Raw genomic sequence first — 12,500 nt, 5'->3', positions numbered from 1 at the left:
TGGGACATGAGGAGGTGTGAGGTATAAGGAGTTGTGTGGAAGGGAGGGTATATTTCACACTGGTTGGTATTTTTTTAATGGTATACGCGACTAGATGTTTTTTTTTTTTAATCTTCGTAACATCAATCGCCACAAGGGAAACAGCAGAGAAATTTAGAAGAAAAAAAACTACGAGATTATCAGGACTTAATTAAATACACAGCGTTTGATGTCGATAGAAAACAAATCATCTGTATAAAAAATGAAATATATAATTCTGATTAACCCTGCCAAGACCTAGATAAATATAAATTAAATCCATACGTTAATGGATAAAACCCTTAAATAACAATGACAAAAAAACAACCACAACAACACGACCTCTTCGCCGACCCCGTGACCCGAGACCGCTCCCTACGAGGCCATCCCCCACCCTCCCCCCATCCCCCCTCCCCTCCCCCGTCCCGCCCACGCTCTCAGCAAGCGAAGCAAGCAGCGCCGCTCATCTGGAGGGCAATTCGCAGCGGGCGTGCGGGCGTGCGGGCGAGCGGAGGCGGAGAGGCGGAAGCGACGCAAACACGGAGAGCACGGGCTAATTAGAGGCATCGGGGCGCCTGCCGTCGTGCATGAGCGGTGCATGAGCGGCGCCCGCTTGGAGGCACTCGCTTCGCCCGCCGCGGCTGCCTCGTCACGGTTCGGAATTTGTTTGTTTGTCTTTGGCCGGGAAGACGTTTGGGGAAGGAAGGCCGGGCTTGGATGCGTCTTTTGAAAGGGGGAGTATAACCCGCATGAACGAGCCTCTGCAGACAGCACATGGTACCACATTATGCATTAACACAACATCCTCCCCCTCCCCCTTCCCCTCTCCCAATCTAGCCTCCCAACTCAGGATTCTCATGCCCCTTTACCTACCAATCATTTCCAGCCCCCTCCCCTCGTCCCTTCCCCTCCCCCCCTCCCTACCAATCATTTCTGGCCCTCCACCCCTTGCCTTTTTTCCTCCCCCCTCCCTTTACCAATCATTGCCAGCCCCCTCCCCTCGCCCCTTCCCCTCCCCCTCCCTACCGATCATTCCCAGCCCCCTCCCCCCTCCCTACCAATCACTCCCAGCCCCCTTCCCCTCATATTTTTCTCCCCTCAAAATCCTCCCCCCGCCCCGCCCCCGCCCACGCCCGCCGATCCCCCTCCCCGCCCAATAAGGTTTGTTAGCGCGAGTCAGGGGCGGCCGATGGCACCTGAATTCCGGATCAGACTCGCGTTGCCATTATTCCCCTCGCCTCATTACTCCTCATTCTGGGTCTTGCCCCTTTCTTTCCCTTTCCCTTGTTGTTTCTCTTGTCTTCTCTTGTCTCTCTCTCTTTCGCTGTCTCTCTCTCTCTCGATCTCTCGCTCTCTCTCTCGATCTCTTTCTCTTTCTCTTTCTCTTTCTCTTTCTCTTTCTCTTTCTCTCTCTTTCTCTTTCTCTTTCTCTTTCTCTTTCTCTTTCTCTTTCTCTTTCTTTCTTTCTTTCTTTCTTTCTTTCTTTCTTTCTTTCTTTCTTTCTTTCTTTCTTTCTTTCTTTCTTTCTTTCTTTCTTTCTTTCTTTCTTTCTTTCTCTCTTTCTTTCTTTCGCTGATTTGCCTCTTCCAGCCATCCCCTCCGTTCCGCGTTCTGCATCCATACATCTTCACCGAACCCACTTCTCTCTCTATTTTATTTCTTTCTTTCTCTCACTCTTTATACACCATCTCTCTTTTTCCTTTCCTCCTTCCCACACATCTTCTCCCTCTCTTCCTCTCCCATCCTCTCCTCTAACTCCCTCCCCTCCTTTCCTTCCTCCCTCCCCTCCACTCTTTCCTTTTCCTGCTCTCCTTCCTCTCCACCTCCCTCCCCTCCTTTCCTTCCTCCTTCCCCTCCACTCTTTCGTTCCCCTCCCTTCCACTCCTTCCTCCCCCTACCTCCCTCTCCCTCCCTCCCCTTCCCACCTCCTCTACCCGCATCCCCATTCCTTCCCTCCCATTCCTACCTCCCCCTCCCCTTCCCACCTTCTCTACCTCCCCTCCCATTCCTTCCCATCCCTCCACCTCCTTCTCATTCCCACCCCTCTCTCTCCTCCTCTCCCCTACTTCCTATCCCTCTCCTCCTCTCGCCATCCCTCCCTCGCCTCGCCTCCCCTCCCCACCCCTCCCTTGCCTCCCCTCCCTCCCCACCTCCCCCCACCAGCCCGGCCCAATAGCTGCAATGTATACACGAGCGCCGACTTACGAGCGGATCCACGTGCTGGCCCTCCGGATATTGCAGTGCCACGCGGCCCCGGCACTAATAACTTCATTTTTGGCATCGTGATGACGAAGCGGCGGTGGCACGGTGGCACGGAAGGAGGGAGGGAGGGAGGGAGGGAGGGAGGGAGGGAGGGAGGAGGCTTAAGAGGGATGAGAGAAAGAGGGGAAAGGAGAGGAGGAGGAATGAAAAGCGAGAGTTAAAGAATGGTAACTAGAATATAAGACGAATAAAAGTATAATTATCACTGTTATTATTACAGAGAGAGAGAGAGAGAGAGAGAGAGAGAGAGAGAGAGAGAGAGAGAGAGAGAGAGAGAGAGAGAGAGAGAGAGAGAGAGAGAGAGAGAGAGAGAGAGAGAGAGAGAGAGAGAGAGAGAGAGAAATGAAACAGTTAAAAAAAGTAGGTTAATACCAAGTGCAAATCGAAAACAGAGGTGGGAAGGGAGAGGAGAAGAAGATGGATGAGAAGTGCGAAGGGGAAAGATAAACGAGACACAGGACGAAGACAAGAGAAGCACACAAAAAAGAAGAGTGACGAAGACATATAAACGAAAGGAAATGGATATAAACGACAAGGAAGGAAGGGAGGAAGAAGGAAACCAAGACAAAGGAAAGAAAGAAAAAAGAGAAAAAAAAGAGAGACCACAAAAGAGAACAGAGATGATAATAAACAACGATAAAGGCAGGAAAGGGACCGACAAAAGAGAAGAATGAAGAGACAGAAGAAGGGAAGAAGTCAATAAGCAAAACCATAAAAAAAAATCGAGACGCAACACGGAAGAACCATAAAAGACACAAGTTACTGAATAAGAAAAAGGCGAAAGATATGACGAAGTGACCGAAAGAACCGACACTGAAAATAAAGCGAAGGGAGAAGAGGAGAAAGTCAAAAGATAATTGAAAAATAAATCCAAAGATGGTAAAGAGTGAAATTACGATAAGACGGTTTCACATGAATGATAATACTGATACAACTACAACTACTAGCATTACTATTTCTACTATTACTAATACCACTACGATTACTATTACTGCCCTCCACTCTCTCTCCACCTCCCTCCCCTCCTCTCCTTCCTCTCCACCTCCCTCCCCCCTTCCCCCCTCCATCCCTACCTCCCTCCCCTCCGCTCCCCTCCCCCCTCCCTACCCCACCTTACCAGTCCTAATGATAATAATGATGACGATAGCTGTGCAAAAATGATGACGGCGATAATAACAACATTGCTGAAAACAACAACAACAAAAAGAAGCATAAAACACTAAACAACCCCCTAAAAGGAAGAAATAAAAGAAATAATTATTTAACTCACGAAAAAGAACAAATGGAACGAGAAAAGAAATAACGCGAGGAATCCCGACAGGGCCTTCCGACGGCACGCCAAAGGAAACCGACGGGGACGAAGCCGAGGAGACGAGCCGGAAAAGAGAGAAGTTGCGAGAAACATATAGACGGGAAGAAACAGAGGAGGAGGAGGAGGAGGAGGAGGAGGAGGAGGAGGAGGAGGAGGAGGAGGAGGAGGAAGGAAGGAAGGAAGGAGGAAGGAGGAGGAGGAGGAGGGGGGAGGGGGAGGAGGGAGGGGAGGGAGGGAGGGAGGAGCAAGGATGGGAATGCAGAGGTATAAATATAAAAGGGAAGGCATGGAAAGAAGAGGAGGCAAATGGAGAAAATACATGCACACATATATGCTTACAGACATGCATACAGAAAAATATAAACAAACATATATATGAATACAGAAACATACACACACACACATACACACACACACACACACACACACACACACACACACACACACACATATATATATATACTGTATATATACATATACACCCAGCATACCATCACAGATTGGTGGTAAGCATTGACAATCTTATTAATTTGTGCATTTTCTTTCTTTTCCAGGTATGGACTTCACACTCAATGAATGACTGGCGGTAGCGAGTAAGTACTCCTAGTCCCGGAGCATATTGTCTTACAAATTACGCACACACACACACACACACACACACACACACACACACACACACACACACACACACACACACACACACACACACACACACACACACACACACACACACACACACACACACATATATAGATAGATAGATAGATAGATAGATAGATATAGATAGATATAGATATAGATAGATATAGATAGATACAGATATAGCTACAGATAAATACAGACAGACAGACAGACAGACAGATAGATAGATAAATAATAGATAGACAAATAGAAAGAGAATGAGAGAGATCGCCAAAACGAAATTCGCTTTCAATTTGCTTGCTTCTCATTCTTATCTGGGAAACGAAGTCTCAAGACTAATTAGGCTTCCTCAAGAAACACCGCCACGATAATTTAACAGCCCTGGGGGTGGCGGGGGATGGGGAGGAGGAGGAGGAGGAGGAGGAGGAGGAGGAGGAGGAGGAGGAGGGGGAGGAGGAGGAGGAGGAGGAGGAAGAAGAAGAGGAGGAGGAGGAGGAGGAGGAGGAGGAGGAGGAGGAGGAGGAGGAGGAGGAAGAGGGAGGGGGTGGATTCTGGAGGACAGGGGTGCGGAAGGGAGGGAGGGGAGGAGAGGGGAGGGGAGGGAGGAGGAGGTGGCGGAGGGAGGGAGGTAGGGAGGGAGGGGGTGGATTCGGGGTACAGGGATGGGGAAGGGACGTGAGGGAAGGAAAGGTGGATTCAGGGATACTGGGGAGGGGAGAGGAGAGGGAGAGGAGAGGGAGGGGTGGGAAAGGGACGAGAGAGGAGGGGAGGGGAGGGGAGGAGATGGGAGGAGAGGGGAGGGGAGGAGATGGGAGGAGAGGGGAGGGGCGGGAGAGGGGGAGGAGAGGGAAGGTGTGGATAAGGGGTGGGAGGGTAGTAGAGAGGAGTAGGAGATAAGGAGTAGGAGGGGTAGAGTTTGGAGAAGGAGCGGGAGTGGTGGCGAAGGAAGGAGGAGGAGGGGCAGGGAGGAGTAAGGGAGGGGAGTAGTAGCGGTGATAGGAGGGGGAGTGGGGGAAGTAGATGATGGGGGTAAGGGAGGTGCGAGAGGGGGGGGGTAGAAAGAGTAGGGATGAAGAGGGAAGGAGAGCTATACACGCAGAATTGTAGAAGGGAATAGAAAGGAGACGACGAAAGGAGAGGGATAGGGAGGAAGCGAAGAAAGGAGAGGAATAGAGGGGAGGCCAAGGAAGGAAAGGAATAGAAAGGAGGCGAAAGAAGGAGACGAACAGAGAAGAGGCGAAAGAAAGCGGAGGAGATAAGGGGGCGTGGCCGTAAAATTCAATTAACGTTGCGAGGCGCGAGAGAAACGCCCCCCCCCCCCCTGGCGATCACAGACTCCGCGGGATTCGGGCGAAGCGACACGAAGGAGGAATGTTTACGCTACGTCTTCTGGCGGAGCGGACGGGGGCAGGGGGAGGGGGGGGGGGCGTCCTCGCGTCCGGTGCTTCGCTGGTGCTGCTGCGGGCTCGGGGGATTCGTGGCGAATATCTACCTATCTATCTATCTATCTACCTATTCATATTCATTTACCTATCTATCTATCTATATATCTATCTATATATCTATCTACCTAGCTATCTACCTATTCATATTAATTTACCTATCTATCTATCTATCTATCTATATATCTGTCTATCTACCTATTCAAGTCCGTCTATCTATCTATCTGTCTACCTATTCATGTCAATCTATCTATCTACCTATTCATGCCTATCTATCTATACATATTCACTATCTATTTATCGATCCATCTTTACAATACGGACGCATTATGTGTGCATAATGCGTGTTCGTGTGCGTGTGGAGACATGGGGGGGGGGGTCTCCTCGAGGACTGGCAAAATCGGCCGGCCACACAAAGGGGAAAAAGGGGAAGATCTCATGCACAAACGAGCCCCAAGCCACACGAACCAGGAGGAACCGCAGAGACAAAGCTAACTGAGGGGAAAGAAAGAGAGAGAGAGGGGAGAGAGAGAAAGAGAGAGAGAGAGAGAGAGAGAGAGAGAGAGAGAGAGAGAGAGAGAGAGAGAGAGAGAGAGAGAGAGAGAGAGAGAGAGAGAGAGAGAGAGAGAGAGAGAAAGAGAAAGAGAGAGAGAGAGAGAGAGAGAGAGAGAGGGGGGTAGGAAAAGTGAATGAAAGCAATGGAAAAATAGAGGGGAGAGGGGAAGAAGGAATAGCGGGAGAACGAGAGAGCAGGGAAGGAAAGAAACTTTGGGAGGTGGGGGAGAGAGAAAGAGAAAGATGGTATAGGAGGGAGGGAAAGAAAGAGATGGAAAAAAAGCCAGAGAAAAGCGAGACGATAATAGCGAGGAAAACGAAATAGAAGAGACGAGAAAAAAAGAAAAGAAAAAAGGAGACAACCGGAGAACACTAAGAAGACGCCCGCAGACAGATGCAGGTCGTGGGAGACCGCCGCCGCGTCCTCTCCCTCTCCTTCGCTGTCTGTGTCTGTCTTTGCCTTTGTCTTTTCCTCTCCCTCTCCTTCGCTGTCTGTGTCTGTCTTTGCCTTTGTCTTTTCCTCTCCCTCTCTCCCCTCTCCTTTTCCCTGTCTCTGTGGCGTCTGTATGTCTGTTTGTGTGTCTGACTGTCTGTCTGCCTCCCTTTCTCTTTGTCTCTCTCGCTCTCCCTTTCCCTATCTTTCTCTCTCTCCCTTACCCTTTCTCTCTCTCTCTCTCTCTCTCTTCCTTTCCCTCTTCCTCTCCTTTTCTCTCTTTCTCTAACTTTCCATTCCCTTTCGCTCTTCCTCTTTTTTTCTCTCTTTCTCTCTCTTTTCCTTACCCTTTCCCTCTCCTTCTCTCCCTTTCCCCCTCTCCTTTCGCCTGTGTCAGCCAGTCCCGAGGACACTGCAGGAGACCCGCCCGGCTGATGGGCGTGTTCCAAGGGGACAGGGAGGGGCAAGGGGAGAGGAAGGGAGGGAGCAGATCCCGAGCGAGGGAGGGAAGGGGAGTGATGATGACGATGACGAGGGGGAGCGGGAAGGGAAGGGGGCGGGGAAGGAAGAATCCCCCCCCCCCCCCCGTCCTTTCCAGGCCTTCGTGTGAGTGTTACGTTGAGGGCGTAGCCACCGGGGCGAAACCTGACCCCGAGGCGGCTATCAGTTGCACCTGCGCGAGCCCGCCGCAGCGAAGACACCTGCCCGCCCGCCCCCGCCCGCCCCCGCCCGCCCCCGCTCGCCCCCGCCCGCCTCATGCACGCGAAGGCCTACCCATGCCGATCGGAGTCTCCTCGTTGCGTAAAGCCTCCCGCGGGTGAACTGCAGCCGCTCGCAAGTCGTCCTCCAGCCTCATCCTCACCTCCCACAGGGGCATCACGCCATCCCCCAGCCTCATCCTCGCCTCCCACCGGTGGTCCCCGTCATCCTGCGGCTTCATCCTCCTCTCCCACAGGGGTTTAGCGGCGCCGAGACACGCCCCTGCCGCCGCGGTTCATCACCCCGTCAACTGCGCGCACAAACCACCCCAACCCGGCAGGAAAGCGCACTTCCTTGCCCTTGCCCCCCCCCCTTCCCCTCACTGCGCCAACGTGCATTCCTTCCCACCGGGGGACGGGAGGGAGGAGGGGGAGGAGGGAGGGAACATGCAGCCCCAGAGCCCCCTCTTCCTCCTCTTATGACTTTCATGTGTTTGCAGAGCCGAATCGCTTGCATGATTCACCATCTCCTTCCCTCTCTCTCCCCCTCCCTCCCTTCCTCTCCAGCTCTAACTCCCCCCATCCTTCCTCTCCAGCCCTACCTCCCCCTACCTCCCCCTCTCTTCCCCTCCTACCGCCTCCAGCTCCCTCCCTTCCCTTCCCCTCCTAGCCCTTTCAACCTTCCTCCCCCTCCCGCCCCTACCTCTGCCCTCTCTCTCTTTGCCTCTCCCTCCCGCCCTCCTCTCTTTTTCCTTCTCCCGCTCCTTCCCTCTCCTTCCTGCTCCCTTCCGCCTCTCCCTCTCCCGATCTCTTTCCCTTTCCCTACCTCTCCCTCCCACCCCTCCCACTCCTCCCCCTCCCCTTCCTCCCCTCCTCCCTCCTTCCCTCTTCCTCCCTCCCCCTCCTTCCCTCTTCCTCCCTCCCTCTCCTTCCCTCTTCCTCCCTCCCCCTCCCATCCATCCTAACAGTCCCTCTCCCTCCCCACTCCCTCCCCCGCTGCCGGAGACAACGCCCGCACCCCCCCGCCATATATCTTGCGCGCCCGCTATCCCCTGCACCGAACGAATTAAGCTTAAGTACCCCTCTAATCCCTTTCCCCCTCCCCCTTTTCCCTTCGCCCAACTCAAAAAAGGAGAGAGAGAGAGAGAGAGAGAGAGAGAGAGAGAGAGAGAGAGAGAGAGAGAGAGAGAGAGAGAGAGAGAGAGAGAGAGAGAGAAAGAGAGAGAGAGAGAGAACAAAAGTGAAATAATAATAATAATAAAAATAACATTAATAATAATAACAATAATAATAATAACACCAACAATAATAACACTAATAATGACACTAATAATAAAAGACCCCCGACCCGAGTCCCTCCGGGCGGACCGCGGCGCCCAATCAAGATAATGGCGGGCATCAAAAATTAGATTTGCGGCGGGCACTGACGGAATCCCAAATGCGCGGGAAATTTGTTTTCGTGTGACGCCCGCTTATCTCTCTTATCTCTGCGGATTGCTTCCCTCGAATTATCCTTTCGTGTCTTCGTTATCCTGAAACCTTTCTTTGCGTAGGTGCGGGGGGGAGGTTTTTTTTAAAATGTGTGTGTGTGTGTGTGTGTGTGTGTGTGTGTGTGTGTGTGTGTGTGTGTGTGTGTGTGTGTGTGTGTGTGTGTGTGTGTGTGTGTGTGTGTGTGTGTGTGTGTGTGTGTGTGTGTGTGTGTGTGTGTGTGTGTGTGTGTGTGTGTGTGTGTGTGTGTGTGTGTGTGTGTGTGTGTGTGTGTGGGTGTGCGTGTGTGTATGTGTGTGTGTGTGCGTATATGTTTGAGTGCGTGTTTGCCAACCATGCAGATTTACGAAGCCAATGTAACAAGAAGACATCATCTAAAGAAAGCAACACTCAAAACACGAAATAAACAACAGCATTCCAGGTATCCCAATAACGAATATCCCAACACGGGTCCGCCCCCACCCCCACCCCCACCGCCCGTCATAATCCCCTTCGCCTCTCTCCGCCCCGGGAAATAAATCCCAACGCCCTGCGCCCGCGTGTAATTAGGTCCAAACACGCCGCTGAGCGATCGCCGGCCGCGCCTCCTCCGGGATGAATAATTCAGCCAAGACGCTCCTCAGACCACATGTTTTGCCAGACAAGGTTGTCAGCTTTAAGACTGCGGTCACCACGGCACCCGCGCGCCCTGCGGCTCGGCGGCGGCGGCGGAGGTGCGGGCGGAGGCGCTCGCTCGCCCGCCAGCACGCCCACAGGAGATGCATGCTTGCAGGCACGCGCGCGCAATCGCGAGTGCGGGCATTGGGAAGTCGCAAACAGACGCTCTCTTTCTCTCTTTTCCACTCTCTCTCCTGCACACAAGCAAACAAACACACAATCATACAAACATACACACACACACACACGCTGGAAGAGAGAGAGAGAGAGAGAGAGAGAGAGAGAGAGAGAGAGAGAGAGAGAGAGAGAGAGAGAGAGAGAGAGAGAGAGAGAGAGAGAGAGAGAGAGAGAGAGAGAGAGAGAGAGAGAGAGAGAGAGAGAGAGAGAATGAGAGAATGAGAGTGAGAGTGAGAGTGAGAGTGAGAGTGAGAGTGAGAGTGAGAGTGAGTGAGAGAGAGTGTGTGAGTGTGTGTGTGTGTGTGTGTGTGTGTGTGTGTGTGTGTGTGTGTGTGTGTGTGTGTGTGTGTGTGTGTGTGTGTGTGTGTGTGTGAATGTGTGTGTGTGTGTGTGTGAATGTGTGTGTGTGTGTGTGTGTGTGTGTGTGTGTGTGTGTGTGTGTGTGTGTGTGTGTGTGTGTGTGTGTGTGTGTGAGAGAGAGAGAGAGAGAGAGAGAGAGAGAGAGAGAGAGAGAGAGAGAGAGAGAGAGAGAGAGAGAGAGAGAGAGAGAGGGAGAGAGAGAGAGAAACCTCCCAGCCCCCACAACAAAGTTCAAAAATAACCTTAACCTCCTCAACTACATCGTTCCCACAGAGCAAAATCTCTAAATAAAATGAAGAACAAAAAATGCAGATTAGCCACGTTGCAGATGCTAGAAAAACAACAAAAAAACGCAAATACACAAAACGAACAAGATGGCGAAATCTGGCAACGAGGCGACACTCCCTCGTTCACATCCAAATATCATAAGAGCTACAGGGAGCAGGGGGGGGGGGGGAGGCGGGGGGAGAGAGGGAAGAAGGGGGAGAGGGGGAGCTAAGAAAAGGGTGAGAGGGAAGGAGGGAGGGAATGGGGAGCAAGGGTAACGAAGGAGGGTAGAGGGTGGAGGGAGGGAGAGAAAGGGAGGGATAAGGAAGGGAAAGAAGGGGAAGGAAGAGGAAGGATGGGAGAAGAAGGGGAAGGAAGAAGAAAGTTGGAAGAAGAAGGGAAGCAGGGAGAAAGAAAGGAAAATAAAAAAGGGAAGGGGTAGGGAAGAGAAGGGAAGAGGAGAAGATAAGTACATGCATGAAATATAAAAGAAAGAGGGTGCAGAAAAGAGGTGGGAAAACCGAGTGGGGTGGTAAAGGGATGGATGGGTGGAAATGGATGATGGAAAGGATAGATAAATGAGGGAGGATAGGGGGAAGGTGGAGGAAGAAAAAAAGAGAGAGAGAGAGAGAGAGAGAGAGAGAGAGAGAGAGAGAGAGAGAGAGAGAGAGAGAGAGAGAGAGAGAGAGAGAGAGAGAGAGAGAGATCCCGAAAGAAAGCGAAAGAGAGGGCGAGAAAGAACGACAGACAGGGAAAAAAGAAGGCGAAAGAGTTACAGAGAAAACGTAAGAAAGAAAAAAAAAAGAAGGCGAAGGAGATAAAGAAAAAACGAAAGTAAAAAAAACGAAGGCGAAAGAGAGAAAGAGGAAACGAGAAAACAAACAAACAAAAAAAAAGCAAAACCCCCGGCAGCTCCGCCCTGTTTCCCTCCAGACGAGGGGAACTGCTTCAGAAGCCACGGGGCCGCTGGAGGCCTCCTGCTGGGGAAGTAATACCGCGCCGAGACGAGGGGATTTGCCGCTGATTTGGGGAGGGGAGGGAGGGGAGGGAGGGGAGGGAGGAGATGGAAGGGAAGGGAGGGAAGGGAAGGGAGGGAGATGGAAGGGAAGGGAGAGGAAGGGAAGGGAAGGGAGGGGAAGGGGAAGGGGAAGGGGAAGGGGGAAGGGGAAGGGAAGGCAAGGAGAAGTGAGGGGAAGGGGAGGGAGGAAAGAATGGGGGGTGAGGGAGGAGAAGGAACGAGAGGGGAACAGAGGGAGGGAGGGAAATAGAGGGGAGGGAATAGGAGGGAGGAAAGAATGGCAGGGTGATGGGAGGAGAGAGGAGGAGGAAAATGGAGGTATGGAAGATAGGGCGAGGGGACAGAGAGAGAGAGAGAGAGAGAGAGAGAGAGAGAGAGAGAGAGAGAGAGAGAGAGAGAGAGAGAGAGAGAGAGAGAGAGAGAGAGAGAGAGAGAGAGAGAGGATAATGTAGCAGTTTGGGCGAAGGTGGGAAGAGGAAAGGGAACAGGCAAAGGATAAGCAAAATTAAAATAATGTGAAACAGACGAAGCAAACGTGAAATAAATTGCAAACGATGAAAGGAAACCGTTATAATGAGCGAAGAAAAGACACAATAATCATTTTGGAGAAAATAAAAGAAGAAATCAGATAAAGAAAGATAAAAGGATGAAAAAAGATTGAAAAGGAAAGTCACAGAAACTTGATTGGCGAAGAAAGTTGACGTTACATGAGAAGGCCAAGCTGATAAATGTGCAGAGAGAGAGAGAGAGAGAGAGAGAGAGAGAGAGAGAGAGAGAGAGAGAGAGAGAGAGAGAGAGAGAGAGAGAGAGAGAGAGGGGGAAAAAATAGTGAGAGAGAAATAGAGTGAAAAAGAGAGAGAAAGAGAGAGAGAGAGAGAGAGAGAGAGAGAGAGAGAGAGAGAGAGAGAGAGAGAGAGAGAGAGAGAGAGAGAGAGAGAGAGAGGCGGAGGGAGGGAGGAGGGGGAGGGGAGTAACCAGTCTTTAAAAAACAAACAAAAAGCAAAACAAACTTAATAACCTTTGGATGAATCCTGTCCAAAGGCAAAGATGTAAAAGGAAAGCAGACAACAAAACCAAACAAGCACACAAACAAATAAACAAACACACACAGAACGCAGCCAAAGATCGCAATCTTCACACACACACACACACACACACACACACACACACA

At 51.4% G+C, this 12,500-nt stretch overlaps 2 protein-coding genes across 7 annotated transcripts in view; one reads left to right on the top strand and one right to left on the bottom strand.

The window, feature by feature from the left end:
• The window catches only part of LOC113810261 (TBC1 domain family member 2B), a 332,652-nt gene that overhangs the window by 108,754 nt on the left and 211,398 nt on the right, over positions 1 to 12,500 (bottom strand). The gene's annotated exons all lie outside the window — the stretch shown is intronic.
• The window catches only part of LOC113809894 (splicing regulatory glutamine/lysine-rich protein 1), a 263,951-nt gene that overhangs the window by 71,369 nt on the left and 180,082 nt on the right, over positions 1 to 12,500 (top strand). The gene's annotated exons all lie outside the window — the stretch shown is intronic.

This window comes from Penaeus vannamei, chromosome 38 (genome assembly GCF_042767895.1).
Source record: "Penaeus vannamei isolate JL-2024 chromosome 38, ASM4276789v1, whole genome shotgun sequence".
Lineage (NCBI taxonomy): Eukaryota > Metazoa > Arthropoda > Malacostraca > Decapoda > Penaeidae > Penaeus > Penaeus vannamei.
This window is presented reverse-complemented; position numbering and strand designations above follow the sequence as displayed.